Source organism: Saimiri boliviensis, chromosome 2, assembly GCF_048565385.1.
Source record: "Saimiri boliviensis isolate mSaiBol1 chromosome 2, mSaiBol1.pri, whole genome shotgun sequence".
In the NCBI taxonomy this organism is placed as follows: domain Eukaryota; kingdom Metazoa; phylum Chordata; class Mammalia; order Primates; family Cebidae; genus Saimiri; species Saimiri boliviensis.
In genome coordinates this window covers 56,528,625-56,556,124 of record NC_133450.1, presented here as the reverse complement: position 1 = coordinate 56,556,124, position 27,500 = coordinate 56,528,625, and the positions used below count along the sequence as shown (strand labels likewise).

The following is a 27,500-nucleotide window of genomic DNA, read 5'->3' as shown; positions in this document are numbered from 1 at the left end:
GACAATTAATTTAACCTTTCTGGGCTTCAGTTTCCTCTCTAAAAGTGGCAGCATTGCTGCTCAGCAGGGCCCTGGGGGAACCACTCACATTGTGTTCCACGTGTATGGCTCCTCTGGAGTTCTGTTCCTTGGGAATGGTGCAAGGCTGTGGCCGTGGGAACTGGGATGAGAACAAGACTTGCTTTATCTGCCTCTCAGCCTAATTTTTGAAAATCTAATAAAACTATGCAGAAGAAATCACTTTGTGAGAGATAAGCACCACAAACATGTCTTCTTGTTGTTGCTGCTTGGTGGGTCGGAATGAATGACATGAAGAAATGTATATTATTGTGTAACTGTGTGTCCTCACTTTGGGACAGCACTTTAGTCAGCAAGGGGTGCAGCAGGGGTGATGCATGCGTTCAGCCTTAACAGTAACAATGCAGGCAGTTCTCTACCACGTGCAGGTGCTTTCTGTACTTCGCTTTGATTAATCCTCATAACATCTTTTGAACTAGTATGATCATGTCTAGTTTACAAAAGAATCTCAATACTGGAAAACGCCAATGGCGGAAACAGAATTTGGTTCAAAGTTCACTTGACCTATCACCTCTCAGTAGTAGCACTGGCAGCCATAGAAAGTAAGCAGAGACCTCTGAGCTCCCCTGTGCTTCAGCGTCACTTTATTCAGGAGAGCACTGAGCACCATAAAGGGAGGAGGCTGAGGGCAGGCAGCCTGCCAATCCCCTGGAGCTGAAGATGTGTTGCCATTGAACTCTTGGGCCAAAAGACGGCACTAAAGGAGGTGTACTAAACCAAAAGAGAGGTAGGATTAGACAAAGGTCAACTTATGTACGTACCTGAGTCATCATCAACATTATCATCATGTCATACGTGTATCTAACACGTTCAACATTTCTCATACTGCTTTGACTTCAATTTTAGAGCCAGAAGAGACCTTAAAAACCATCTATTAATATCTCCTTATTTCATGGGGGAAAGCCCTACAGTTCAGAGAAGTTAAAATGCATTTGCAAGTTTACCCAGCTGTTTAGTGGTAGAAACAAGGCTTTGAGCCCAACTGTCTAATTCTCAGTCCATCACTTTTCTCATTTTTTTTTTTCTATTCACTAGGTGAGACAGGCTAGAACTCATGTTTCCTGCCACTAAATTCTGTGCTTCAAAATAGACTACAGAAAGCAAAACGGAGAAATTTTTGATTGCTGAACAGACATTACTTCATGACATTACATCACTACAAGTTGGAAAAATAAATAGAGCTCCAATCCAATGCTAATTAGGTACCTTTAAATCTTCAGTTACCACCTCTTCTAAAACATCTGCCTGCTGAAAACTAGGACTAGTGTCTTATATTTAGTAGGTCTATTACAAATGTTTTGTTGAATGAACAAAAAATGGTTATTTAGGCCTGAAAAAAATTCTCTTTTACCTGTACTTGATTTGGAAAAGCTTAAGCTGGTTCTTTTATGTTATTATAATGGCACTGTAATGATAATATTTACTCATTACAATGAATATATTTATTTCCAATAAGTCCTTGAGTTTAACTGAGGATGGGATTGTATAAGTGCTGAGAAGGGACAGGTTTTAAGCAACTGTTTAAGAGAATAGTCTCCATCTTTCATAACCCCACTTGTTTCCAATCTATGGCAAAACTCTGTTTAACTGGTTAGTTCCCAGTGTTCACACCCTTATGTCCTCATTATCTGAAATGTAACACAGTTCCATAACAACATTTCTTAACTATCCCTTCAAATCACCAACAGTCGAAATTTAGAGAAATTTCATTTTATATTAATTATTGGTCCTATCTTAAATTCTTAATTATGATCTAACAGAAAAGCAGAGCTTTCCCCTCTCCACTAGTATGTTCTTCTGATTAGTGCAAATTGTACTCTAAGGCAACAGTGAGAACTTAAAAAATCCATGTTCTGTTTATGAAACTCAAGGTAACAGACCCATAGATCTTTGAATAGGTTCTCTAGCGGAAAAAGAAGGAAGCATGACTGTTTCAGACTTCACTCACCTGGTCCAGCTTTACTGCAGCTAAATGACTCTAGAAGAGAGCTTACTCTCTCACATTGCTTAGTGTGTTACAAAACAGCTGAGAATGCTACAGGGCAGCAGACAGGCAACAAGTAATAAATAATCACATCCACAAACAACATTTTGTTTAAATGCTTTTTTTCCTGCCTTTCCCTGCCCAATGTTGCCATAGATTCCTCCAGGACAAACCATAGTCACTAGTGCCATCCAGCATGTCCTGCAGTCAAGCTAAACCACACAGTCTTTGTCAAATTTATTTCACATTTTGTTAGCTTGCATGTAATTTGCACACTAGACACAGCTGATTTAGTAACTCTGAAATTTCCTGGAAAAAAATGTAAATATATTATACAGTGGTTTGAGTTGACTTTTCCATGTCGGGTCATTGTACCCTGCTGGTAGATAGGATGGGGGACTAATTTGTCTTTTCATACATCAAGCAAGGATGTCAATAGCCTTTGCGTGGCTCCCTGGAGTGAGCAATACTTTTTAACTACAGTGATGTACTAACAGTGCAACTCATTGAATTCAGAGCTTCTTTGATTGAAGGGATTTGGTGCAGATGAGGAGCAGGCCGTGAGCTTATAAGTTACCTCTGTATTGGAACTTAAGAGAATACTTTGATAAAGAAAGACCATACATCTATTTTCAAGATTTTTCTTTTTTTTTTTTTTTAAAGAATATTTCAGTCTTAGGAATAATATAAAGTTGATTTTTATCAATAGAAAGGGTCATTCAAAACCTACTATTTAAGGTAGAATGTCATACATCTTTTGTAAAGCTGATATTAAAAAATACTTTGAGGGCACTGAGATTATTGCAAGGGCTTAGTTACTGTCTTTCTCAGGCGTCCTTTTGCAGCCAGGCCCCACTCCCTTATGGAATGCTAGCAATATCTGAACACAAGGTCATTCCTGAGAGAGGACTATGTGTATGGTCCAAGCCACTTGGCTTGGAAACGTAACTCCCAGGTTAGGCCTTCAGATCCACCAAGAGACCCTGACATCCTGGTTAGAAAATCCTGACCCAGGATAAGGTGGAAGTTCTATCTCACCACAGCACGTTAGGATTTGTGGGGGTTTTTTTTTTTTGGGGGGGGTGTCACATTTATATTATTGAAGGATAATAAAGCGATAAGAGAATAAAATATAATAAGATATGATAGCTTGATTAGCATAGGTTTTCTTTGGATTTACTGGTATCTTAATGCCATCTTCATAACTTCCTACATATTGCAGAACTCCACTGAATATTTATGAACTGTTTTGACAGAAACTTGATGTTCTTTACTGCTCTGTCTCATTCTATGTATTTGCTGACTTATCTGAAGAAAAACGCATAAAAGCATTGGGTCTGTTACAGAAATACATGTATAAATTAGTAGAACAAGAAGAAAGGTTCAATATCAGAACGATGAGACAGAATGAAAAATCCTTCCAGTGTCATCAAATAAGAACATGAATACACTCTCTTTTTACAGATATGTTAATGGAGGCTTCCCTTAGAAGAATTTTAGCTAAAAGATACTACATCATGTATTTATTTTATCTTCACAAATGAACATTTTGACTCCCATGGGAATTCACGAACTACTTTTTTTGTTTTTCGTACATTTTTCTATCACCCTTGGAGTGCATGACTTAAAAAAATTGCAGCTCGAGCACCCAAAGAGATACTACATACAGGAGGCCGAGGCAGGAGAATCCTTGAGCCTGGGAGGTGGAGGTTGTCATGAGCCCAGATTGTACCACACTCCAGCCTCGGTGACAAGAGTGAGACTCCATCTCAAATATATATATATATATATATATATATATATATATATATATACACTGCATAACCATTTCTGAATTCTGATTAAGATGTGCCAGAAGATAATTCCAGGGGATCAGTGGATCTCCTAGTTCTCCGAGAGGAAAAAGAAAAAGGCAGACTATTGGAGAAATAGTCAAAGAGGAAATAAAGAACAAATTACAGCTACTGAGACATGGGAACAGTTATTTGGAAGTGAGCATGTTTAAATACTTCTATAAATAGTCTGTGTGTAAAACAGATCCACAAACTCTTTGTGGGTCTCCCCCATTTTTTGTTACGTTTAAGAAATAAATTATACACTGCATTTCATTTTTTTCTTGCAATCTTAGGTCAGGCACACCTCCGCCACACAATGCCACGGAAGCAGTGGTTTTAGAACAGTGCTGATGCGTCAATATCCTTTTCCTGTCCGTAAGAGGCATCAGTTAAAAGAAGAACCCAGAGAATGCCTTACTACTGAGGGGATATTACATCACAGGAATGAGCCTAGGGACTTGTGAAAGTGACTAAATCAACAAACTTTAAAACCTTGTTTTACAAGCTTCCTGTAGTTTTGAATTTATCAAGTGTCTTTAGGGGAGAAAAGGCCAACTTTTTAGTATTTATTTCAGTGCTGAGAAGGAAAAAGGATGCCGTTAGAGGTTACATCATAGTAAAAAGTGAAACGATGCCAAGAAAGAAACATTAACAATCTTAAAATTAACTGAAGTCAGTCTCTTTTTTTCTGGAGATCAAATGAATAGTAGGATGTCACTTTCAAAGCTTCTTCATTACCTTGGTGGTAAGGAGACCAATCAGCATAAAGTACTTCATATTGGCATAGTTAATCCGTTATCCTCAAATGTTACATGGTTCAATATTTGTCATTTAAATCTGGATACATGTTGTGACGCATGTTATGCATAGCCAGACTTCAGTATCAATACATCCCAATTTTTGTTATTGTTCTCATAGTGAATTTTGTCCTCCTCCTTCTGATTACATGAACAAGAAACAGTGGAAATGCTTGTAAGATTGAAATTTAAATATTTTCCTGATTCTAAACAGCTATTTTTTATTTTATTTTGAGACAAGGTCTTGCCCTGTCACCCAGGTTGGATGGCAGTGGTGTGATCTTGGCTCACTGCAACCTCCGCCTCCTGGGCTCAAGCAATCTTCCAGTTTCAGCCCCTGGAGTAGTTAGTTGGGATTATAAGTAGAGCCACTGTGCCTGACTTTTTTGTACTTTTAGTAGAGATGGGGTTTTGCCATATTGGCCAGGCTGGTCTTGAACTCCTGGCCTCAAGTGATCCACCTGCCTTAACCTCACAAAGTGCTGGGATTACAGGCATGAGCCACCTCACCAGCCCAGCTCTTATATTTTAAAGGTAACTGGATTAGGAAACTTATAATGATTCTGGGGATGATTTTTCCATTTGAGTTTTGAAAGCTACAAAGTAATTTTATTCTGGTCACAGCAAAATAATGTGGTTTATACGACTAAAACTTTGGATATGCTTAATGCACACATATAACAATTACACACCCAAATTATAACGAATAATAAAATGCACGAGTCATACAATTAATCCTTCCTGTTTTCAAAGGGGCTACTGTGTAGTGGAAGATCAGCAACAGCGGTTCTTACCAGGAGTTGTGTCACAATGTTGTTGCAAGAAAAACAAAACAAAGCAAAACTGCAAAACCCGAAAGATTTAACAAAGATAGTTTGTTTCTACACCTCAAGAAATGTTTAAGAGAAAGCAAAACCAAACGAGGATCTTGCTCAGCCTGGAGCATCAGGTCAATGCCATTGCTGCTGTATTTGAAATAACACGCTCTCCTTCCCCATGTCACCATGAGGGGTCTTTAAAAATCTTATCTAAAGAGTTGATAGGTGCAGTAAACCACCATGGCACACATTTACCTGTGTAACCTGCACATCCTGCACATGTACCCCAGAACTTAAAATTTTTAAAAAATCTTATCTAAGAAAACCACAAAGTATACTAAAATATTTTAGCCGCTGTAGAATATGGGTGATTAGCCCATGTTAAGAAATTATTTGGGGAGTTAATCCAATAGGAGAAGAAGAAAGAATAAAATTCTCCATGCCATGATTAATCACTGACCCTCAGGAATACCATGTGGGCACCATGGCCATGGTGTGTAATTTATTTCTAGTGAATTACCACACACACACACACACACACACACACAAAGGTCTAATATACTGCTTTTTTTTTTTGGTCCAGCTGTTGTAACTACTAACTGTGGTAATGTTTGAGGTTATCTTTTATGAAAGCAAGTCAATACCCTGAACACTCTCTAGGAGCTATTTTAAAGGAAAAAATTAAATTGACAACTGTTTCGTAACAGACTGAGTTAGTCTTAGATAGAGAATGTAATAGAACTGGCAAGTCGAAAAAAATGGGTCAAAAGAAATGAGTCATTCCAGAGGCTGAACACTTGAATATCACAGGATATTCTGAGAGGACCATGGTGGTGGTGGTCGAAGGCGGGTGGGGGCAGGGAGCAAACCCTTTTGAGAGCCTGATAGGTTCTAGGTTTGTCTCCCCAGAACAATGCTGTCATCACACATGGGCAATCCGGCCTTTTATTTCAGGAGTTTCAAGCACCTTTGCTGTTTATCCATGAATATTCTCTAGAGGCGTGCTGCCCAGTAAGAAAGGCAGGAGTCAGGTGTTGCTACTGAGTGCTTGGAATGCAGCTGCTCTGATGTGTAATATGCTATAAGTGTACACCAACACCAGGTTTTAAAGACTTTGTACAAAAATATAAAAAATTAAAACTATCATAGACTTTATACTGATTACCTGTTAAAATAATATTTTAGATATGTGAAATGGAATAAAAATAGCAAATCATTAAAATTCATCTCACTTGTTTTTACTTTTTAAAATGCGGCTACTAGGAAAATTTAAAATTACCCATGTGGGTTTGCAATATGTTTCTGTCGAAAAGTGATGCTCTAGAAGCAAGAATCCTTGGAGTAGAACATGAAAATGACATGAAAGGGAAGATGCATGAATAGTAAAAGATAGCAGAAATAAAGAAATGTCTATAGAATAATAGAACTGAACTAGTACATTAGTCAATCACATATTTATCTATTATTTACTCTCTGTAATACACTGTATTTGGGATTTTAGGAATTAAAAGAAACACTAAAACTCAGCACCTGCCCCTAGGTAGTTTACAGTCCACTTTGGAGAGATAAGAAAAACACACACAAAACCAAATAATAGGAAAAAAATATATGACAACACAATGTAGTAGGCAATTAATTTTTGACGTGAGTACTGTAGATCACTGCCTCTCGAATTTCTCCTGATTCTTTGGGATTTCCTTAAAATGCAGAATGGGCTCCCAGAGAGTCTGACTCCAGAGATCTAGAGTAGAGCTCAAGATTCTGCGTTTTTAGGAAGCTCCTGGATGATGCTGAACCTCTTAGTTCACGATTCACACTTTGAGTAGTAGCACTAGTATGGGGGCGCCCAGAGGTGGTTGTGAATCAAAAGTATCTGGGACAGCAACTCCCAGTCTGGCTCCTCACAGAGAAAGGAGTGAAAAAGTACAGGTGGCTTGAATGAAAAGATGGGAGCAATCCAGGACACTATAGGGTTCTAACCGCACTGGAGCTTATAAGAGCAGGGGAGGTGTATTATGCTGTTTTGGGATCAAGCCTAGGATGTTGGGAAAGCATTAGGCAGAAGCTCAGGGAACAAAAAGTGATCCGATTTAGGCCCTAAAGACATAGATGCATGCTAATATTCATTAACCATTTCCCCCCTCCTTTAAAAATACTGAAGAACAGGTTCAAGTAATCATTTATAGGAAATGTCATATCTCATTTTTCTTCTCAAGTTTGTACCTCAAGGACAATTGTCTCATAGTAGACATAGGCCTAGATAATTGACACACTCTGAGCTACCTTCTTGTCCTACATATATAAGCCCTGGACCCACAATTCTTACCTCATTTGTTCCTGTATATGCCACACTGGAATGAACTCAGTTTACGGTCGATGATTTTTTTTCCCAATAGGTGAACACAAACCCCATGGTGTATTTTGAAATTTTAAATAATTAATTAATTAGAGACAGGTTTTGCTCTGTTAACCATACTTTGGGATTTTTTTTTAAGTTTAATTCTGAATAATTTATTTGTAAGTCTTTTTAAGCAGTGGGTTTCAATGTCAACTTTTTAAAAAAACTTCTAAATTTATTTTTAAAACTTTTGTGGGTACACCGATGTGTGTATATATATTCACGGGGTACATGAGATGTTTTGATACAGGCATGAAATGTGAAGTAAGCATATCACAGAGAATGAGGTTTCAATTCCCTCAAGCATTTATCCTTTGAATTACAAATAATGCAATTATTGAATGTCACTTTTTATGGAAATGGGCTGTTCAAGGTCATCATGTTTCTTTTTTTAAAATTATATTTTGTTCTGGGATACATGTGCAGAACTGGCAGGTTACATAGGTATACACATGCCATGGTGGTTTGCTGCACCTGTCAACCCATCATCTACATTAAGTATTTCTCCTAATGCTTATCCCACCCCAGCCCCCAACTCCCCAAGGTGTGTGATGTTCTCCTCCCTGTGTTCTCCTTGTTCAACTACCACTTATGAATAAGAATGTACAGTGTTTGGGATTCTGTTGCTGTGTTAGTTTGCTGAGAATGATGGTTTCCAGCTTTATCCATGTCCCTGCAAAGGACATGAACTCATCCTTTTTTATGGCTGCATAGTATTCCATGGTATATATGTGACCCATTTTCTTTATCCAGACTATCACTGATGGGCATTTGGGTTGGTTCCAAGTCTTTGCTATTGTGAATATAGTGCTGCAGTAAACATACATGTGCATGTGTCTTTATAGTAGAATGATTTATAATCATTTGGGTGTATAATCACTAATGGGACTGCTGGGTTAAATGGTACTTCTGGTTCTAGATCCTTGAGGAATTGCCACACTGTCTTCCACAATTGGTTGAACTAATTTACACTTCCACCAACAGTGTAAAAGCGTTCCTATTTCTCCACATCCTTTCCAGCATCTGTTGTTTCCTGACTTTTTAATGATCACCATTCTAACCGGCATGAGATGGTATCTCATTGTGCTTTTGATTTACATTTCTCTAATGACCAGTGATGATGAACTTTTTTTTCACGTTTGTTGGCTGCATAAATATCTTCTTTTGAGAAGTATCTGTTCATATCCTTTGCCCCGTTTTTGATGGGGTTGTTTTTTTCTTGCAAATTTGTTTAAGAAGTTTTGTGTAGATTCTGGATTTAGCCTTGTGTCAGATGGATGGATTTAAAAAAAAAATTTTCCCATTCTGTAGGTTGCCTCTTCACTCTGATGATAGTTTATTTTGCTGTGCAAAATCTCTTTACTTTGATCAGACTTCATTTGTCAATTTTGGCTTTTGTTGCCGTTGCTTTTGGTGTTTTAGTCATGAAGTCTTTGCCCATGTCTATGTCCTGAATGGTATTGCCTAGGTTTTCTTTTAAGGGTTTTATGGTTTTAGGTCTTACATTCAAATTTTTAATCTGTCATGTGTTAATTTTTGTAAAGTGTAAGGAAGGGGTCCAGTTTCAGTTTTCTGCATATGGCTAGCCAGATTTCCCAACACCATTTGTTAAATAGGCAATCCTTTCCCTTTGCTTGTTTTTCTCAGGTTTGTTGAAGATCAGATGGTTACAGATATGTGGTGTTATTTCTGTTCTGTTCCATTGGTCTGTGTCTGTTTTGGTACCAGTACCATGCCGTTTTGGTTACTGTAGCCTTGCAATATAGTTTGAAGTCAGACAATGTGATACCTCCAGCTTTGTTCTTTTTGCTTAGGATTGTCTTGGCTATAGGGCTCCTTTTTGCGATAGAGACATCAAAATCCGTTCCAAAAAAAAATCAATGTACCCAGGAGCTGGTTTTTTTTTTTAAAAGATTAACAAAAGAGATCACTAGCCAGACTAATAAAGAAAAAAGAGAGAAGAATCAAATAGACACAATAAAAAATGATAAAAAGGATATCACCACTCATCCTACAGAAATACAAACACCTCTACACAAATAAACTAGAAAATCTAGAAGAAATGGATACATTCCTGGACCCATACACTCTCCCAAGACTAAACCAGGAAGAAGTTGGATCCCTGAATAAGACCAATAACAAGTTCTGAAATTGAGGCAGTAATTAATAGCCTACCAACCAAAAAATCCCAGGACCAGATGGATTCACAACTGAATTCTCCCAGAGGTACAAAGAGGAGCTAGTACCATTCCTTCTGAGACTATTCCAAATAGAAAAAAGAGGGACTCCTCCCTAACTCATTTTATGAGGCCAGCATCATCCTGATACCAAAACCTGGCAGAGACACAACAACAACAACAACAACAGAAAATTTCCAATAACCCTGATGAACATCGATGTGAAAATCCTCGATAAAATACTGAAACCAAATCCAGTGGCAGTTGAAAAAGCTTATCTACCATGATCAAGTTGGCTTGATCCCTGGGATGCAAGGCTGGTTCAACACATGCAAATCAATAAACATACTTCATCACATAAACAGAACCAATGACAAAAACCACATGATTATCTCAATAGATGCAGAAAAGGCCTTCGATAAAATTCAGCACCTTATTCATGCCAAAAACTTTCAATAAACTAGATATTGATGGAATGTATCTCAAAATAATAAGAGCTATTTATGACAAACCCACAGTCAATATCATACTGAATGGGCAATAGCTGGAAGTATTCCCTTTGAAAACTGGCACAAGACAAGGATGCCCTCTCTCACCATTCTATTCAACATAGTATTGGAAGTTCTGGCCAGGGCAATTGGGCAAGAGAAAGAGAGAAAGTGTATGCAAATAGGAAGAGAGGAAGACCAATTTTGTCTCTGTTTGCAGATGACATGATTGTATATTTAGAGAACCCCATCATCTCAGCCCAAAATCTCCTTAAGCTGATAAGCAACTTCAGCAAAGTCTCAGGATACAAAATCAATGTGAAAAAAATCACATTCCTATACACCAATAATAGACAAACAGAGAGCCAAATAATGAGTGAACTCTCATTCACAATTGCTACAAAGAGAATACAATACCTGGGAATGCAACTTAAAAGGAATGTAAAGGACCTCTTCAAGGAGAACTACAAACCACTGCTCACCAAAATAAGAGAGGCACAAACAGATGGAAAAACATTCCATGCTCATGATTAGGAAGAATCAATATTGTGAAAATGGCCATACTGCCCAAAGTAATTTAGAGATTCAGTGCTATCCCCATCAAGCTACCATTGACTTTCTTCACAAAATTGGGGGAAAAAAATACTTTAAATTTCATAAGGAAACACATTTTGGAATTTTTAATCTATCTTATTTCTTCTCCAGAGAGACCTCAGAAGGGTGGTTGTCTTTTTACTTGACCACAAGTCCAGCAATAGTGGTGCTAACTAACTTTTCTTCCTAGTGCAGGCAGACCTCAAGATGCAGAGTATTTCAATAATGTTATTTTAACTGGGTAACCACAAAACCTCAACCTGTGAGATCTACTATCCCAACACCAAATACCTTGTCGAGCTGCGCATTTCCATGCCATCTAGATATGGTGGTATGGTTTAGTAACTGAAAGACGCTTTCAAAATTTTGTTTTAGGTTGTGAACCAACAGCCACCTACCATAAACCCTGCTTCTATAAGGGAGCACTGATACGCTGAAAATTAGCCAGAAAAATCACCTATAGTGTGGTGCCTTTTGAATTTCATTAAATTTACCAATTCATTTTGACTAGCTTTACATGTAGTTATCAAAACCTTCCATTTTTACCATACCCCTTCGGTTTTGCTTTAAAAGCCAACAGAACAGCAAAAAATACACTGGTTGGGAGTGGGTGGGAAGAGAGGGGTGAAAACTTATCAAAAGTAAAATTGGATTAAGAGTCAATCAAAATCCAACTGTGAATTTATCATTTCAATGAATTTCAATGAATGGTTTAAAATCTGTTTGAAATCTATTTGAAAATGAATATGTAATAATATAGACATATCTCCTTTTCAAAGCCAGTATTGTCAGATGTATTCTGAGCATTATAATTCATGAGCAGAGTAGATGACTATTTGAAAAGTATTAAAATGAGCTGACTTTTCAATACAAGTGTCTTCACAATAAGTTTTCCTATTCTGGGCAATTCAGAAATGTAGACAATTGTGGTAGAAAAATAATATGTATTGTAATATTCATTGTACAGTAGTAGTGTAGTAAGTGGCAATTCTGGACATTACAAGAGACACAAGGATTATTTTCTGTGATTGCACAGAGAATACTTGGATTTCTTGTGAAGCTTTTGCATTGGAAATGAGATTCATCAGTCTGAACGGGGCAGGGTTAGAGCCCTTAGCAACATGCTTATTTTGTAGAAGGTCACTCAATAATAACTTCCTCTGCCCTCCAAGCTTATTAAGACTGACTGGCATATATTAATGAAAACACCTGATTCTCCAACCATAAAACCCAGACAAAGACTTTATTTTAATATTAAGGAAGGAACCCTTAATTAGCAGGGTTTCAAAAATGTCAGCTTCTTCTATTAGCTGTTCTGGTCCATCAAAGCCATAATCCCTACTGTCAAATTTCATCACATGATAGACAGTTTGCCGGCTGTCTTTTTTTTTTCCTTTTACTGATCATACTGACTGAAGCTTTTTTTGAAAAAAAAAAAATTATTTTGCCATCACATTTAACAATACATTGTGTTTTTTCCTATTATTCTCTTTATTTGACTCTTTGCTTTCAAAGACTCTTAACACATGTCGGCTAAAAAGGTGGGGGAAACAGTGAAGAAACACAAGTATTACACGTGAATACATATGCATTCTTAGGCGTATAATTACGGACTCTAGGAAGACCTGGGCTTGCTGGTATTGATTGCCTTCGAGAGTATGTAAATGTGCTGTCCGAAAACAGAGACAAATAAAACAGTCTCATAGATGATTTCCCATTTTTGATGTGTCAAGGAGAAGGGGGAAAATTCTGCAGAAGAACCCTGGATCTTTTAAGATGAACATTAATTACTATTAACCATCAGTGTCTATTCCTGCCTGTTGCAAGGAATTCATTTGAGCATCGATGGCTTTGCATTGCCCTTCAGAAACAAGATAAAGTAACTGCATCTAGCAGGACAGAATAAATACATAGCTCTTAAAGTATTTGTGTTTTTAATCTGATTCAAAACATTTACTGTTGATTAAACCCTTTTGCAAATGGAAAATTTCATGCAGTCCATACCAAGAGGGATAGAAAAACACAAAACAAAATCAAAACAAGGATGACTCAAGGATTTACAGGCAACTTTTGTGAAGACTCAACTGCAGCTCGCTCTTTATCCGTAAAAGAACGTGGAAGCCTCAGGAATAACAGTTTCAGTGTTTAGAAATGAGTTTTGAGAAATAAAAGCTGGAGAATGGACTGATGGAGATGGCTTAGACTGGCAGACTTTGTTAGAGATGACTAGCTCATACCCATTTTCTTTAGTGAGGATCAGGGACTTGATGAGAGAACACAGCATGTTTTCTTAGCTCATCCATTTGGCATCACTGAAGCAATGGGCAAACTGTCCATTTGTATTAGCATCCAGGAATTTATTTCTCCCTTTTATCTTAACATATTTTTATTCTAGACTTCAAGCTAGAAAGTCTGTCCCTCTTGTAATTTGCATACACTTTATGGCTCTCATTGATTTCTTCCATGTGGAACACCCAACCCTCTGTGAGCCTCAGGAGAGTGGTCCTGGGGGGAGCTGGGGTGATTACATATCTTCCTGCAAAATGCCCAGGGGTTTTCATTTAGTAAAGTCCATTTGGTTCCTTTATACCTGGGGATTCTTTTTGTTTCTCTCATTGACCATCCTTTGATTTTTCTGAGATCCATTCTGTTGTCTGAACAGCACTACATAAGCACGACACAAAACAAAGCATCAGAATCCCAATTTCAAGTCACTAATGAGTCATTATCATTCTAATGCTACTTTTTTTTTTTTTGCTTCCTTAGATGAAATAGAGAATATTAAAGGTATGGTTTCTGGTAATCTATTAGTAGAATTGACAGCCAGGCCTTCCTTACTATCTAATGGCTTCGGCTGACTCTACACAATTATTATTAAGTCTCTTGTTCTAGTTTTAATTGTGTCATTTAGAAATGAAGTCCTGTCTTTGAGGCTAATAAGTTCTTGCTCTGTTTGCTAAAATGCACTTCCCAGGATACCCAGACAAAGAAAGTACATTTATTGGACTAGAATATTTGGTTGAGTTCTGGGCCAGCCAGGTCCAGTTTTATGGCTAGTTGTATAGACACAATGATCTACAATCTGGGAGGTTTTCAAACACCTTCACATGCTCCTAATAGAGAGTACCGGTTATGAATGTAGACTCTAGAGGCAAATGGCTTGGGATTGAAACCATTACCCAATTTGGGCAAGTTATTCTACTGTTTCCTCAGTTATAAAATAAGGATAATAATGGTATCTACCTTCATGTGGTCAAAATTAAATGAGGTAATGTGTACAATGTGTGAAAGAAGCAAACCTGGCATATACTAAGTATAAGTATATATTCATTCACTAGACTGCAAGCTTCTTGAAGGCAGCAGCCATATCAAATTCATTTCTACAAACCCTGGTGCACAGTCAATTTTTTTTATATATATACATATATATGTATATATATACACACACACACATATGTGTGTACATATATAATTGAATATATATATTTAAATGAATGAGCAAGTAAGTGAAAAAAAATGGCATTAAAATTTTATTGAGAAATGAGGTGATTTAGAAGGGTTTGCTATATATTTGGGTCCCAAAGTAATATGGTGGCTTATCCTTTATGCCTACCTATTCATTATATTAACAGAAACCCATAGTTGGGCTGCTGAATCAGATCTTTTGAGACTTAGAATCAAAAGTATGGCATAGCCTTGAGAAACTCAAAACCACTTGAACTTGATTCAGAAGCATCATTAATACACTGTTAGTTAGTGGGGAATGAAGATGGGTCTCATGCTGAACCAAAAGACAGCTGCCTTTGATTCAAAGGGATCACAGATTCTTTGCATCTCTAATGAACAGTATGGTTCTGTTCCCCATCCTCTCCCTGGCATTGCAAGTGATTTGAGAAAATTATACATGATCTGAGCCTACCTATGGGCTCCAGGTTAAGGAGTCCCTGGGATACCTCTGAGGCCTCTCTCTCTCATTTTCCAACTAGAGCAGCTCTATACTGGCATGTTTTATTTGGTTTTGGTCACTCCAGAACGTTTAGCTTAAATAACATTTTATTGATGAAAGTAGAGTGAGAACCACAGTGTTAGACTTGTTGGCATACTGCATTACCTCAGGGGGTATGTGAAATCAGTTTTCAAAACAGAAGAAAAGGATAGAAACGGAAGGACAACTAAGTTAAGGCGTCACTTTTAATATAAAAAGATATAATATAAACTACTGGCTTGAACATTAGCCTGGGAAACAAAAGTCAATCTTGTTACTCCTCTGTCTGTCTTCACCACTGATTTTTGGAATGAGGGTGGGTAAGTTACTGTATGCTGTCTCTCCAGTTTTTAACTTGTCTTGAAGAGGCAATCTCTGCTTCCTATGATGACGAGAATGAATTAGGAAACACCTGCAAAATCTTCTAAGTACACAAACAAGACCCCTCAATTTCTACAGTGTCTACTTATATAAGAGTGGAAGCCACAAAGGTGAAAGAAACCGCGGCAGAGGGAGCTTGGGCAAGGCCTTTGCCCTTGCAGGCTGAGACACAGGAAAGGAGTATGGTTGGCATCCCAGAAAATCGATACCTAAGATCCGTAGGAGCTTTATGGAGTGTACTTGGAGTAAGCGGCAATATTTACTTGGAAAAGCCGGCATTTCTATCACCTCCTGCAGTCATTTTGACATCCCTCACCTACAACTAGATGCTATCCCCTGACTGCAACACCCCGCCACCCCCACTCCTGCTGCAAGAGTAACACAATTATCTGGTTGTTTTTTTTTTAATGTAATCTTCATAATTGATGCTTGTGTATTTGAAGAATTTTATGTGAAAAATAAATCCACGAGGACTACTCCTGCCAAGGGCAGCCCGAACAGTGTTGAGTCACCAGGAACTGGGTCTAGGGAAGTATTAACAGTAATGTGGAAAAAGAGCCTGAGTCCCGCTTCCTCTGCCCCTCTTTAAACAATCTCCTACATGAAAACTTTCTCTAATCAATTTTCATCTCCTTTTTTCTTCATTATCAAAAATGTCATCTTTGGAGAGGAAATGGAAATGACTTGTTCCAGGAACTTGGGAAACTTAACACTTTCTACTTAGCTAAACTCTTTTCTAAAAATCAGGCTTCTGTATGTCTAAGATGATATCCTATTCATCTTTATAGTTCTCAAGACACCTAGCACTGTGCCCAATAAATACTTGTTGGTTTGATTAAACTGATGACCTTAGAAGGCTTTCCAGTATGTGGCCTCTCTTCTCTTTGGGACCCCGTGGTGTTACCATTTGTATGTCAGACCAAAGACCTGAGATTCAGAACTTAGGGGCTTGTTACAATCTCGCAGCTGCATCCGATGTACAATCAGGGCCAGAAATCAGCCTGCTTCTATGAATTTGACTTTTGTAGATTACACACAGAAGTGAAATTATGCAGTATTTTTCTTTCTGTGTCTGGTATATTTCACTTAGCACAATGTCCTCCATGTTCATTTGCATTACAAGTGGCGGGATCTACCTTTTTAAGGGAAAATAATATTCCTCTGTGTGTATTTCATTATCTTCTCATCCACTGATGAATACTTAGGTTGATTCCATATCTTGGCTACTGTGAATACGGCTGCAATGAACATAAAAGGGTAGATATCTTCTGGACATGCTAATTTCATTTTCCTTGGATAAGGGGCAAGGAAGTGAGGGAAATGGGAGATTTCAGTTACAGTGGATGAAGTTTTAGTCACACAGAAAAAGTTCTAGAGATTGAATGTAGAGCATGGAGACTACAGTTAATAATACTGCATTGTATATTTAAAATTTGCAAAGAGTAGATCTTAAGTGTTCTCACCATCAAAAAAAGTAACCGTGAAAAGAGATGTTAACTCTAGCTCGACTAATCTCAGTTCACTATGAATATGTATGTTAAAACATCATGCTATATACCTTAAATATACACAATTTCAATAAAAAATGTTTTAAAAGAAAAAAATCAGTGTCTCACATTTCAGTGATCTTTGTTTGAGACACTGCTTTGATTGAAAGCATTTTGAATTTGAAGTTGAAAAGTCCAGAGTTTGAATCTCAACTCTCCTAATTTCTTTTTCTTTCTTTTTTTTTTTTTTTTGAGACGGAGTTTTTGCTCTTGTTGCCAAGGCTGGAGTGCAATTGTGCAATCTCGGCTCACTGCAACCTCTGCCTCACAGGTTCAAGTGAGTCTCCTGCTTCAGCCTCCTCAATAGCTGGATTACAGGTGCCCACCACCATGCCCAGATAATTGTTGTATTTTCTTTTTTTTTTTTTAGTAGAGATAGATAGGGTTTCACCATGTTTGCCAGGCCAGGCTTGAACTCCTGACCTCGTGATCTGCCTGCCTTGGCCTCCCAAAGTGCGGGGATTACAAGTATAAGCCACCATGCTTAGCCTACTCTCCTAATTTCTAACTGTAAGCCTCCATCTTCTCATCCATAAAATGGGAGTTTTTCAACTTACTCTTGGATTGTTGAGAGGATTAAATAAGATGAATAATGTGATTGGCATATGCTAGGCAGCTAATAAATGGTAGCTGTAGCAACAACAACAATCATTACCCATGTGTACTCCTTGCCCTGAATCAGAATTGATAAGAGAAACCAATACATGCCACACAATTAGCATAGTACCTAATTTTGCCAATCATTAAGAAAGTCCCAAAACTGCTAGTCTTAAGTTTGCAGTGTACCTCAACCACAATCCTTTTCAAGTAGGTCTAGTCGTAAAAAGTCTGATTAAACAGGAGGAGTTCGATACTAAACTTATTTTTTGCTTCATTAGCATAGCAGTAGGAATGGAAACAAGGGGGCATCTGGTAATGCGGGGGGGTGGGGGCAGAACCACAAACTGAGAACACTGGTAGCCTAAGAATGTCCTTATTTAGACTGTAGTCTCAAGAGCTATTCCCGTAATTTATTTCTGCCCAGAGTGAAGGAAAAGAGGATGTTTGTTTGCAAATAGTAAGCCAGCTGCAAATGGTATGACTTTTATCCAACTTTGTGGTTTTTTGAGACTATGAGATGAAATATTGAGATTTGGTACCTTGGAGAGAGAGGAGGATGTACAAGTCCTTGCAGTCTTGTACTGTTCAAAAAAAGCCACTACAGAAAAAAAAAAAAAAAAAAAAAAGGCAGGCAAATGCAAACAACAACACAGAACCTTAAATGGAAAAGGATTCTTTCTGCGTCATCCACTTAACTTTTTCTAAGCCAAGTTAATAGCCCTAGTGCAAGTGCATTTGTAAAATTTCTAGTAACATAAACGCTGTTCTCTCTCACTCATTCTCTTATAGACATATATTTTGTTTCTCATATATTCAGGCAAGAATAATATAAATACTTTTGTATTATTATTATTTATTTATTTTTTTAGTAGAGATGGGGTTTCACCATGTTTGCTAGTCTGGTCTCAAACTCCTGACCTCATGATCTGCCTGCCTCGGCCTCCTAAAGTGCTGGGATTACAGGCATGAGCCACCACGCCTGTGGCTGTTAAGTTTTTACATGAATTGGCTTATTCCAGTGAGCTGGATATACATTGCCCTGTTGTGTAAAAGATTTCACAAAGCCACATGCATGTTTGGATTTACCTGGGATACGCAAAAGAGTTGAGTTGCTGTTTAAAAAAAAGAAACCAAAGGTGTAGAGAAAAAACTGTGCTAGTTTTTACTGAATAGTTTTGTTAGCTTGAGGTGGTCGCAGAATGTACTTGGGAAAATGCGAATACATGCCTGGGTGCTATAGGTAATTAAGAGAACTGGGTTCTAGTCTCAGCTTTGAGATAACCTCACTGTGTTGATTATATGGTTGTTATTTCCTCCAGGTTCATGTATAAAAGGAAAGGACTGAATTAAAAAGATCTATCTATGCTTCTTTGAACTTGACCTTCCTCATCTGTACAATGGGGGTAGTGATATCCACCTTGCAGGGTGTTCTGACGATTGAATGAGATTGTGCGTGTAAATAACCTACAGCAGTGTCCAGCAGGGTATATTATTTAGAAAGTTCTAGACTTCCTCATTTCTCCCATTTTAAGTTTCTTCCCATTTAGAATGCTTTGTAATCTGGAACATGTGGTGATCTTCATGAGCAGTGTTATCAGGTACAGCTATGATCGCAATAGATACACCTGGCATCCACTCCCTGTGAGTGACTTCACCCAGGATTTTTTGAAGTGAGGGTCAAATTGCATCTCATCTTTCCAGTACTGAAAGAAGCCCCATAGAAATCACTTGGGATATAAATATTCATTCATCAACAGTTGGCTAGTCAGCAGCATGCTGTGGTCTGTACATACTTTGAAGGCAGATGGTTTCTATTTTTTTAAACTTAAAACTTAACAATAAAGACAGAGGTAATGCCTAACAAGTTTCAATGTCCTTTTATTATTTGGAATGTGTCTTTGCTTAGAGCTGCAGAGACGAAATGTTAGGGGATTTTTCTTTAAAAATTGAATCACTTTTTTTCACCACTGGAAAAGGTTAGGACATAAAGCGTATACCTGGTGGTTCCAGCAGGTGAACTGAAACTTGTCTAAAACGCAAAGACTTTGTTAACACTGGCAAATCAGAACCAGTGCAGTAGAATTAATGCAATTTCAGTTCTTCTTTGTGTCTGTAATGGTTTCCTATTATCCTGATAAGTGGGCAGCCATTTCACTTCTTTTATTGATATAGCTGTGAAAAAGAATTCGATTTCAACACTTACGTAACTGAGATTAATTGATTGATTAGATTATTAATTAAATATTCCATTAAATTTTCTTTTGAAAAAAATGGCACAGGAATGTGGATTCCCTAAGGTTTTTTTTTCTAACCCATGGAAGAATAAACAAGGAAATGCATAACTAAACATGTATCTTATCTTTTGAAAGATAATTAAGCAAGCAGATGCATTACTATGTAGAAAATTTACTCACTGCTGGCTGTCTTACAAGATTACCTTTATCCAGCACCTGTACATCCCAGTTCAAGGTGGGGAGATTTTCTCTTTTGTGAACAAGCCACAGAAATCAGTGAGTTATGAGAAAAATTATTGGGGGACCACACCTTTAGGCACATCTATTTTGACACAATAACGGGCCTGTTTTAGTTAGGAATAAAATGGTTTACCTAAAACTTCCAATCATGCAGTGTTTCAGGGATCTGTGGAAAAATAAAAACAGCAAGTGGCCTTTCAGGTAACCCATAATTAAAAGCAATTTTGAGCTGTCTTTTCAGGGAACCTACCCAGGGGAAGTGTTTGCTACCTGTGTGACCTTCACGATTGTGAGTCCTTGGCAGTGTCAACGACCCTCTGAACTGAATTCAAAACTAATCTCTGACAGAAAAAGAGAAACAGAATTCATGCAAATCATATTAATTCCAACATTTCCCCAGTGAGCTGGGTATAAACTACAGCCTAATTAAATATTTTTTAACGATGTGAGTAATTTTTGCCAAGGGGCGGATTCAGGGGAAAATTTAATATGAGATCACAAAAGCTGTTCCCAGCGTTGATTCTGTAAATTAATGACTATCTGCCTTATGATAAAAACATGCTGCCAAGAATGAAAATGAAGTCGGCAAAGCTTGCTCTATTTGTCTAACAACCAAATATACAGAATGCAAAACTTTAAAGGCAATGGGAAATTTTCATTGTGTTTGTGTGATACACACAGGATGAAGATGCACCATGCTGACAACCCAATAACCAGCTTTAAGGCACTGTCAGCAGGATGGGGCCATTTTTAGGTAGCTGTTGTCAAGGTCCAGGGACCTGTTTTAAAGCCGCTAGTTAGTTAAAAAATTGTATGCACCTTGCTTCCCAAAGAGATTCAAGGTGGTTCACAATAAGAGACATAAATGCACAAGTAACAGTGTTAAAGGCAAAATGGAAGGTCAAACATATATCAAGGGCAAGTGCTCAATTATTTGGTACAAGTGTTGCCAGCATTACAGCTCCAAGGGTTGCTTCCTCAGACTGACCATTAAAACAGCTTTCCACACCCATCTTGATCCTCGGGGCAGTTCATTCTGGAAACCTGAATTGGATTGCTGTCCGAGGTCATGCGGGTGAAAAATGGGGGTGAATACAGCTAGTGAGGGGATGGTGTCAGCACAGCCCTGGGTGGCTTATTACATCTAAATCTATAAATGGCAGTGGACAAAAGGTGGCCTGGTATAAGACTGTTCTTGTCTGCTTAAGTCCAACTTGAGAATGGAGCTTCTCCTCATGTTCAGACTCCAGTTTTAGGAAGCATTTGGACAAAAAAGCAACTCAGCATATGTTACAGAAAACCAAGGCATGGCGCCTGAATCAAAGCCGGCGAAAAGTCCCTCATCTCGCTTTGCTTCATGAGGGCAACCTACTTTTAATGACTCCTGTAGTTAACACCCAGAAGTTGCCAGCGGTCCCCTGTGACATATGACTTGGTCACTAGGCCAGCCCATCACAAGGGTTTTAGGAGCTGTATTTATTTAAATTTCTGTCAGTGCCCAGCAATGGAGATTGAATTTACAGTCTTTCAATTAGAAGGTCATCTGTGCTAACTAGTGCACCACTGCCTCATTATAATCATAAAATTAGTGAGAAAAGACTGGCATGAGTAATATGGAAACGCTGGTTTCAAAGGTGAAAAGGTGCTGTTTCCTCAGGTTATAGCAGAGGAGAACGCGACAGCAAGCTCTCGATCAGTAAATATTCCCATTTAGAGCAAAGAGAAGTCCTTGACACCCATTACAACAAAACATAAGGATGCCAAGATAAGTTTATGAGAATATATATGAATACTCAGACTGACTATATTTACTGAGAGAGACATAGTTTTCATATTTACACATAAATTTTCCTTGCAAATTTAATACAAGTAAAAGTAGCATGAATGTCTCTAAAGCATAGCTTTTGATTTTTAACCATATTTGTCAAAAATCTCAGCTGGTGATTAATAAATCAAAATGAAATAAAAGCAGGCAGGGCTGAGATGTGGAGCGCCTCTTGGCTGGTTGTATCGGTAGCAGGCTGTCATGATAAGCCTTATCATTTTTAAACTTTAACATGTTGTTAATGTTATTAACGGAATCACTGGGTGCTACTTAATATTTTTGCCCACTAGAAATGTCATTTCTAGGAAAGGAAAAATAAGCCGCCAAAACCAGCTTACCTCAAAATTAAAAGGGAAGGAAATGAACCAAACTAACGTTTATATCTATGAGGTACTTTGATATCAGTATTTTCCTCTTCTTAATGACCTTATAAAAAGGGGGGATTATTATCCTTAATGTGCAAATAGAGGGAACAGAGATATAGAGAAAAGGTACAAGTTTCCTGACTTTAATCAGGGGATTAGTGACAGGGCTGGACTATAGACCCAGATCTGACCTCAAAACTACATACTTGTGTGTGTGTGTGTGTGTGTGTGTGTGTGTGTGTGTGTGTTTTAACATAATTTGTATTCTAATTCTGTTATATCAATTGAGATGGTGCTTATTTAAAATGCATTTCAAATTCCCTAACCTAAAACAGAGTCTTCAGGGACTTCCTTAATATAAAGTTAAACAACTTAAGGAACTGGATCCAGGGAATGATTGAAAACTCAGTAAGTACTTATTGCCCATCTAGTCTATGAACAGTGATGTCCTATGTGTGGTCTGGGTACCAGGAAGAAGACAGATCTGTGCTAACTGAAAAGTGACATACCACCAACTAACTCATGCATAGCAGCATGTCCCGGTACAAAGGCAGAATGCAGCCCTTTGGTGGGAGAAAGGAAGGTGGCATTGCATGGCACGGAAAAGGCTTCACAGCCTAAGTTGTAGGAGGTGTGATGATTTCTGCATGGGCCTTGTGAACAAAGTCAGCAAGAGGCAGAGAGATGGTTGTAGGCCTGTCTTTCTTAGAAGAAGAGGGGATGACTGCAGTCTTTGGTTCCTTTCCACCCTTTGTGTTTGATCTGACTTTTTCCTGTTCTCTTGCCAAGCCTCCCTTAACTCCCTTCCTTTCCCTCTTCTTGTTCCATGTGGCTGGAATCCTCAGGCCTACAATGGGCATCAGAGCTGCTCCAACTCTGTTGAATTCCTGCTCCTGCAACAAGGCCCCAAGTCTTTGGAGAGCTCACCATGAGGGACAGGCTGCTGCTCCTGGCAGAGGCCTGGGCCTGGCCCCGAGGAGTCAGCACAGAATGAGAGAGAGGCAAAGACTTTCTCCATCTTAAAGCCCCCTAGAAGAGACATATCATCTATAGTGGCAGCAGGAGCCGTGTGAGGTGATGTCTTTTAGTCGGCAGCCTAAGTGCAGGGGTCTTGTAGAGGGCTGTGCTCAGAGGAGGGGAAGATCAGAGGTGAAGTGATGAATAATGTGCATGTGGAACAGTGACAGATCACTTGTAACAAATGTATGATGACCCTCCAAAGCTCGGAGCCCACTAGAGCTTCCCTCTAATTAAGGATAATCCAGAATTATCATGCTTAATTATTTTCATAGGTTTCTTTGAGGGTTTTTTTTTCTCCAATTGGGGTGAGGGATATCTCTAGCTACAAAGGGCAAAGGCTGATTAACATCCGGGAAATAAACTTAAGAAATGTTTTCTCTTGCCCAAGTATCCCTGCAGCATCTCCAGCATTCTATCTGGGCAGCAATAATTCTCTGTCAATCTTCCTTGTTTCCTGGTTGGGTTAACGTTGCACATTCCTTACCTACAAGCAACCTCTGTTCACTTCTAACAAGTTGCTGTTAAAATGTGTAAGATTTTCTTTGCTTTTCTTGTAGAGTTTTCTCAAAGTGAGGTCTGAGTATTACCTGTGTCTGTACAAAATGAAGAATCAATTGACCTTCTTAAAAACACATCCTTCTGGTCCCATTTATGGCACTAAATCAGACTGCCTTGGGATGGGGCCAGGGAATCTGTATTTTAATATTCTTCTCCTGTTCAAGTCTGAAAGCCATTGGTTGGATGGCTTGCCCTTTGCCAGAAAATTTATTCCTTAAAGACCTTTTCCCTTCGCCTTCCACACCACAACCACTCTAGTCAAATTTGATTTCTCTCTCTGCAGTCAATCCACCACGATCACTTCATTATTCCTGCTGTCATCTCCAATGCTCTCGTCTTCATCTCCTTTATGATACATAGTCTATTTCTTAGATTTTTCTAATTTAGCTTGTCTTTTTCATACCCTATCCCCCTTCCCGCCCATTCCCTTTTGTGGCCTTTCTTCTTATTGCTTACCACATTAGTACAATTCAGTTCAGTTCTTCCACATCACGAAGCTTTCCTTATGTAGGAGCTAAAAGAGTTAAGCTTCAAAGTATGCATCCAATACAATAACCAACTTACAATGGAGTATATAAAGCGATCTATGACAAAATAATAATGGCCAAGTGCTAGGATAAAAATAAGTGTTTACATTGTGACCTAGGATGGGAATAGCATCTGGTACATTTGCTACAGCACCATGTTGTTGGCCTCCTGGACATATTATTAAGTCAGATTATGAAGAGCTTTCAGCCCTGTGCAACCTTATATGGTGTTAACTATGCTGGTTTCCAGCGTCCTTACTCTTGAGCCAGTTCTGTTAACTGGCAGGGTGAAACCATGGTTTTGAGGTGACGACATCTGGACAGCTGCTGTAAGTGCCTTGTTTCAGTTGTTAAACAGTCTCATATGTGAGTATTTGAGGACAGGCGTTAACTGTCCACTTCATTTATGACAGGTGGTGTGTGGAGAGAGACATAAGCAAGTTTTGTATACTGGGATTGTCATCTGAATGAATGCATAACCTACAGGCCATTGTGTGTTCCTTTGAAGAATGGAAACAAAGGAGGTCAGTTTTGGCTAGAATGAACTCCAACTTGAGTTTCTGCCTGTAGAGGGGGCTTCCCTCTACCTCCCAATGGTAAGTTCTTGGGAAATGGGTGCTCTCACAGAATGAGTTCCTCAGTAGGGAAAAGCTGCAAGGAAGGACCGTCACAGTTAGCTGCCGTCCAGCTAGAATTGTGGGAGCAGCACAAGGCCACACCGTGGTCCTCGGCACCAATGCAGTGTTGACAAACTAGAGTAAATTTAGAACAGAGGCAATGGCAAGTGTGATTCTGGAGGGCTTTACTGCCAATGATGGACTACGAGGCTAAATGAAAGTGGTTTAGCCAAATGACCACTAAAAAGGAGAGCAGGCTGTCTTCCCACACCCAGGAGAGAGATGTGAGGACATCGGTGCCCTCTGAGCCTGGCTTCACACGTGCACTGGGATGTGTTCAACTCTATGCCAATCCAGAGGATAGAAATACTCTGTGCTGTCCCTGTAAGCCAAACTAGGGCAGTTCATTAGCAAGCGCAGAATATATGTTTATATTCGCTTGGAATTCTGTCAGTTGGGCCTTCTATGATTATTTTTAGGCACTTTTTCTTAGATTTCTGTAAAGCCTTCCTTTCTAGGAGTTTATTATTAAACAAGTTTTCAGTGAAAAATGTTTTAAAGCATTAAATAGGTTAGAGATGTAAATGGTACATGCACAGGTCATTTTCAAAAAGTGACACAGTTGGAAGACTATAATTGTGTATATGCAGGAGTATTCTCTGGACCTAAGTTTTCAATGGATCTAAAGTCGGCTTGTAGCAATTTGAAATGGAATGATTTACATTCACAAGACAAAGCCGGTCACACCCATGATATCAGCTTCTGTTCCTGTAGTTGGCAGACAGCCCTCGATAGATAAATTCATCTCAGTAACTTTGCTTCCTGGTGGGTTCAGCCAAAGGGTCCCACAGGCTGCTAGTCTCTATCTATCTGTTCTCTTCTCTACTCTACAGAGTTCTAAGCCTTTCTTGTAACCTGGGGCCAAAATCAAACTGAGAGGGGTGAGAGAGAAAAGCGGGTAGCAGGGGAGGTGAAATAAGTTATCACCAAGGAAGGGTGTTCGGTGACTATAAATTAATGAATCTATCTTTGTTATGAAGCTGGGCAATTATTTTTGAAAGTAATTTCAAAAGAGGAGTTAGTAAAATGTTCTATACAATGGGACTGTCATTTGAGTGAATACATGTCTATAGGTTTACATATTTATCTGAGTACATGAGTTCTAGAATTAAAAATCTATCATCAATGGAAGGAAAAAGCAGCTGAAACCAACCATATACTGGAACATGCAAGATGTGACCTGGGATGGAATGGTGGGAGACTTTGTGATTCAGGATTGAGTCACCCCTGAATGCTTTGAATCTGGCTACTACTTAAGCCACAACTGGGAGGCATCCTTGACACTGTGAAATAACGTAGTGATGCTGAGTCAGAGAGTAAAAACTTCAGGAGTTGTTTCATGCATTTAAAATCAAACTGGTTTAAAGTAAAACAAACAATTGGTGTTAATGAGATGATAGTTCAGGAAAGAATAAAGACCTGTCATTTCTAAACACAACAGAATGATCAACAGCTAGAACTTAACGCTTTTGTTTGTTATAGTAAGAAACAGAAGGCAGCATAAATATATCGAAGAGTGAATAAGTAATCCTAATACGCTTCGAAGATGCTAGTCAAAAATGTTACTAAAGAAACTTTCTTTTCATGACCTTGATGCAGGTGATTGTTCATCATTTAGCTATATATGGAAAAAGAAGATGTAATAAGCTGCATAAATGTATGAAATTGCTTACTGTGCTATGCCATTTGATGCATTTTAGAAGGATTTATGCTCTAAAGATACTTCGACTGTCTAGTTCATTAAGCAAGTTAGTGTGTGGTCATTCATATCACACAGTTGGGCCTAAGGACACAAACATTGCTTCCATGAGAAAATAATACACTTAACATTTGCATCATTTTGATCAACAGCACTTTTGTTTCAAAAATACTGAAATCCATTACTTCAAGGACGGCTGCTACTGTAAAACACTATCTCCTTGTTGCTATCACATATAGACACATGAACAATATCTTTGCTGAATGAATCATTGCTGCTGATTACTCTGTACCTCTGGCGGAATTTCTAGACCCACAGAAGTAAAAAAATGTTATAAATAAGGACACACTGAAATCTCTGTGTGGGTGCTGAAGAACTGCTAATGTGTGAACAAATGGTGAAGTGGCACTGAGCACTGCCCTGCTAGCTCACAGGCACCAGAGACCACAAACAAAGGCATTTTCCAAGTTGTTCCAAGAGACATCCGCTATGAAGATAGTACAGTTATGAGGGACTACTCAATTTTGACAATTTGAGAACAAAAAGAGCTAGCGCTCTTCTGTGGTAAGAGACCTATGTTTTATCCAGGCCCAAGCTATGAAGCACTATGAGATCACATGAGTGCATGCATCTTACATCTATTACTCATATAGGTTATGAACTGTAGAGCTAC

At 38.5% G+C, this 27,500-nt stretch overlaps 1 protein-coding gene and 1 long non-coding RNA gene across 15 annotated transcripts in view; one reads left to right on the top strand and one right to left on the bottom strand.

Moving 5' to 3' along the window:
- NPAS3 (neuronal PAS domain protein 3) overlaps positions 1-27,500 on the bottom strand; it is an 856,499-nt gene that overhangs the window by 131,818 nt on the left and 697,181 nt on the right. The gene's annotated exons all lie outside the window — the stretch shown is intronic.
- LOC141583571 (uncharacterized) overlaps positions 1-27,500 on the top strand; it is a 180,540-nt gene that overhangs the window by 150,270 nt on the left and 2,770 nt on the right. Inside the window, exon 3 of the long non-coding RNA XR_012516223.1 lies at positions 24,865-27,500. This exon is cut by the window's right edge and continues 2,770 nt beyond it. This is a non-coding gene — a long non-coding RNA (uncharacterized LOC141583571). The remainder of the gene's footprint in view (positions 1-24,864) is intronic.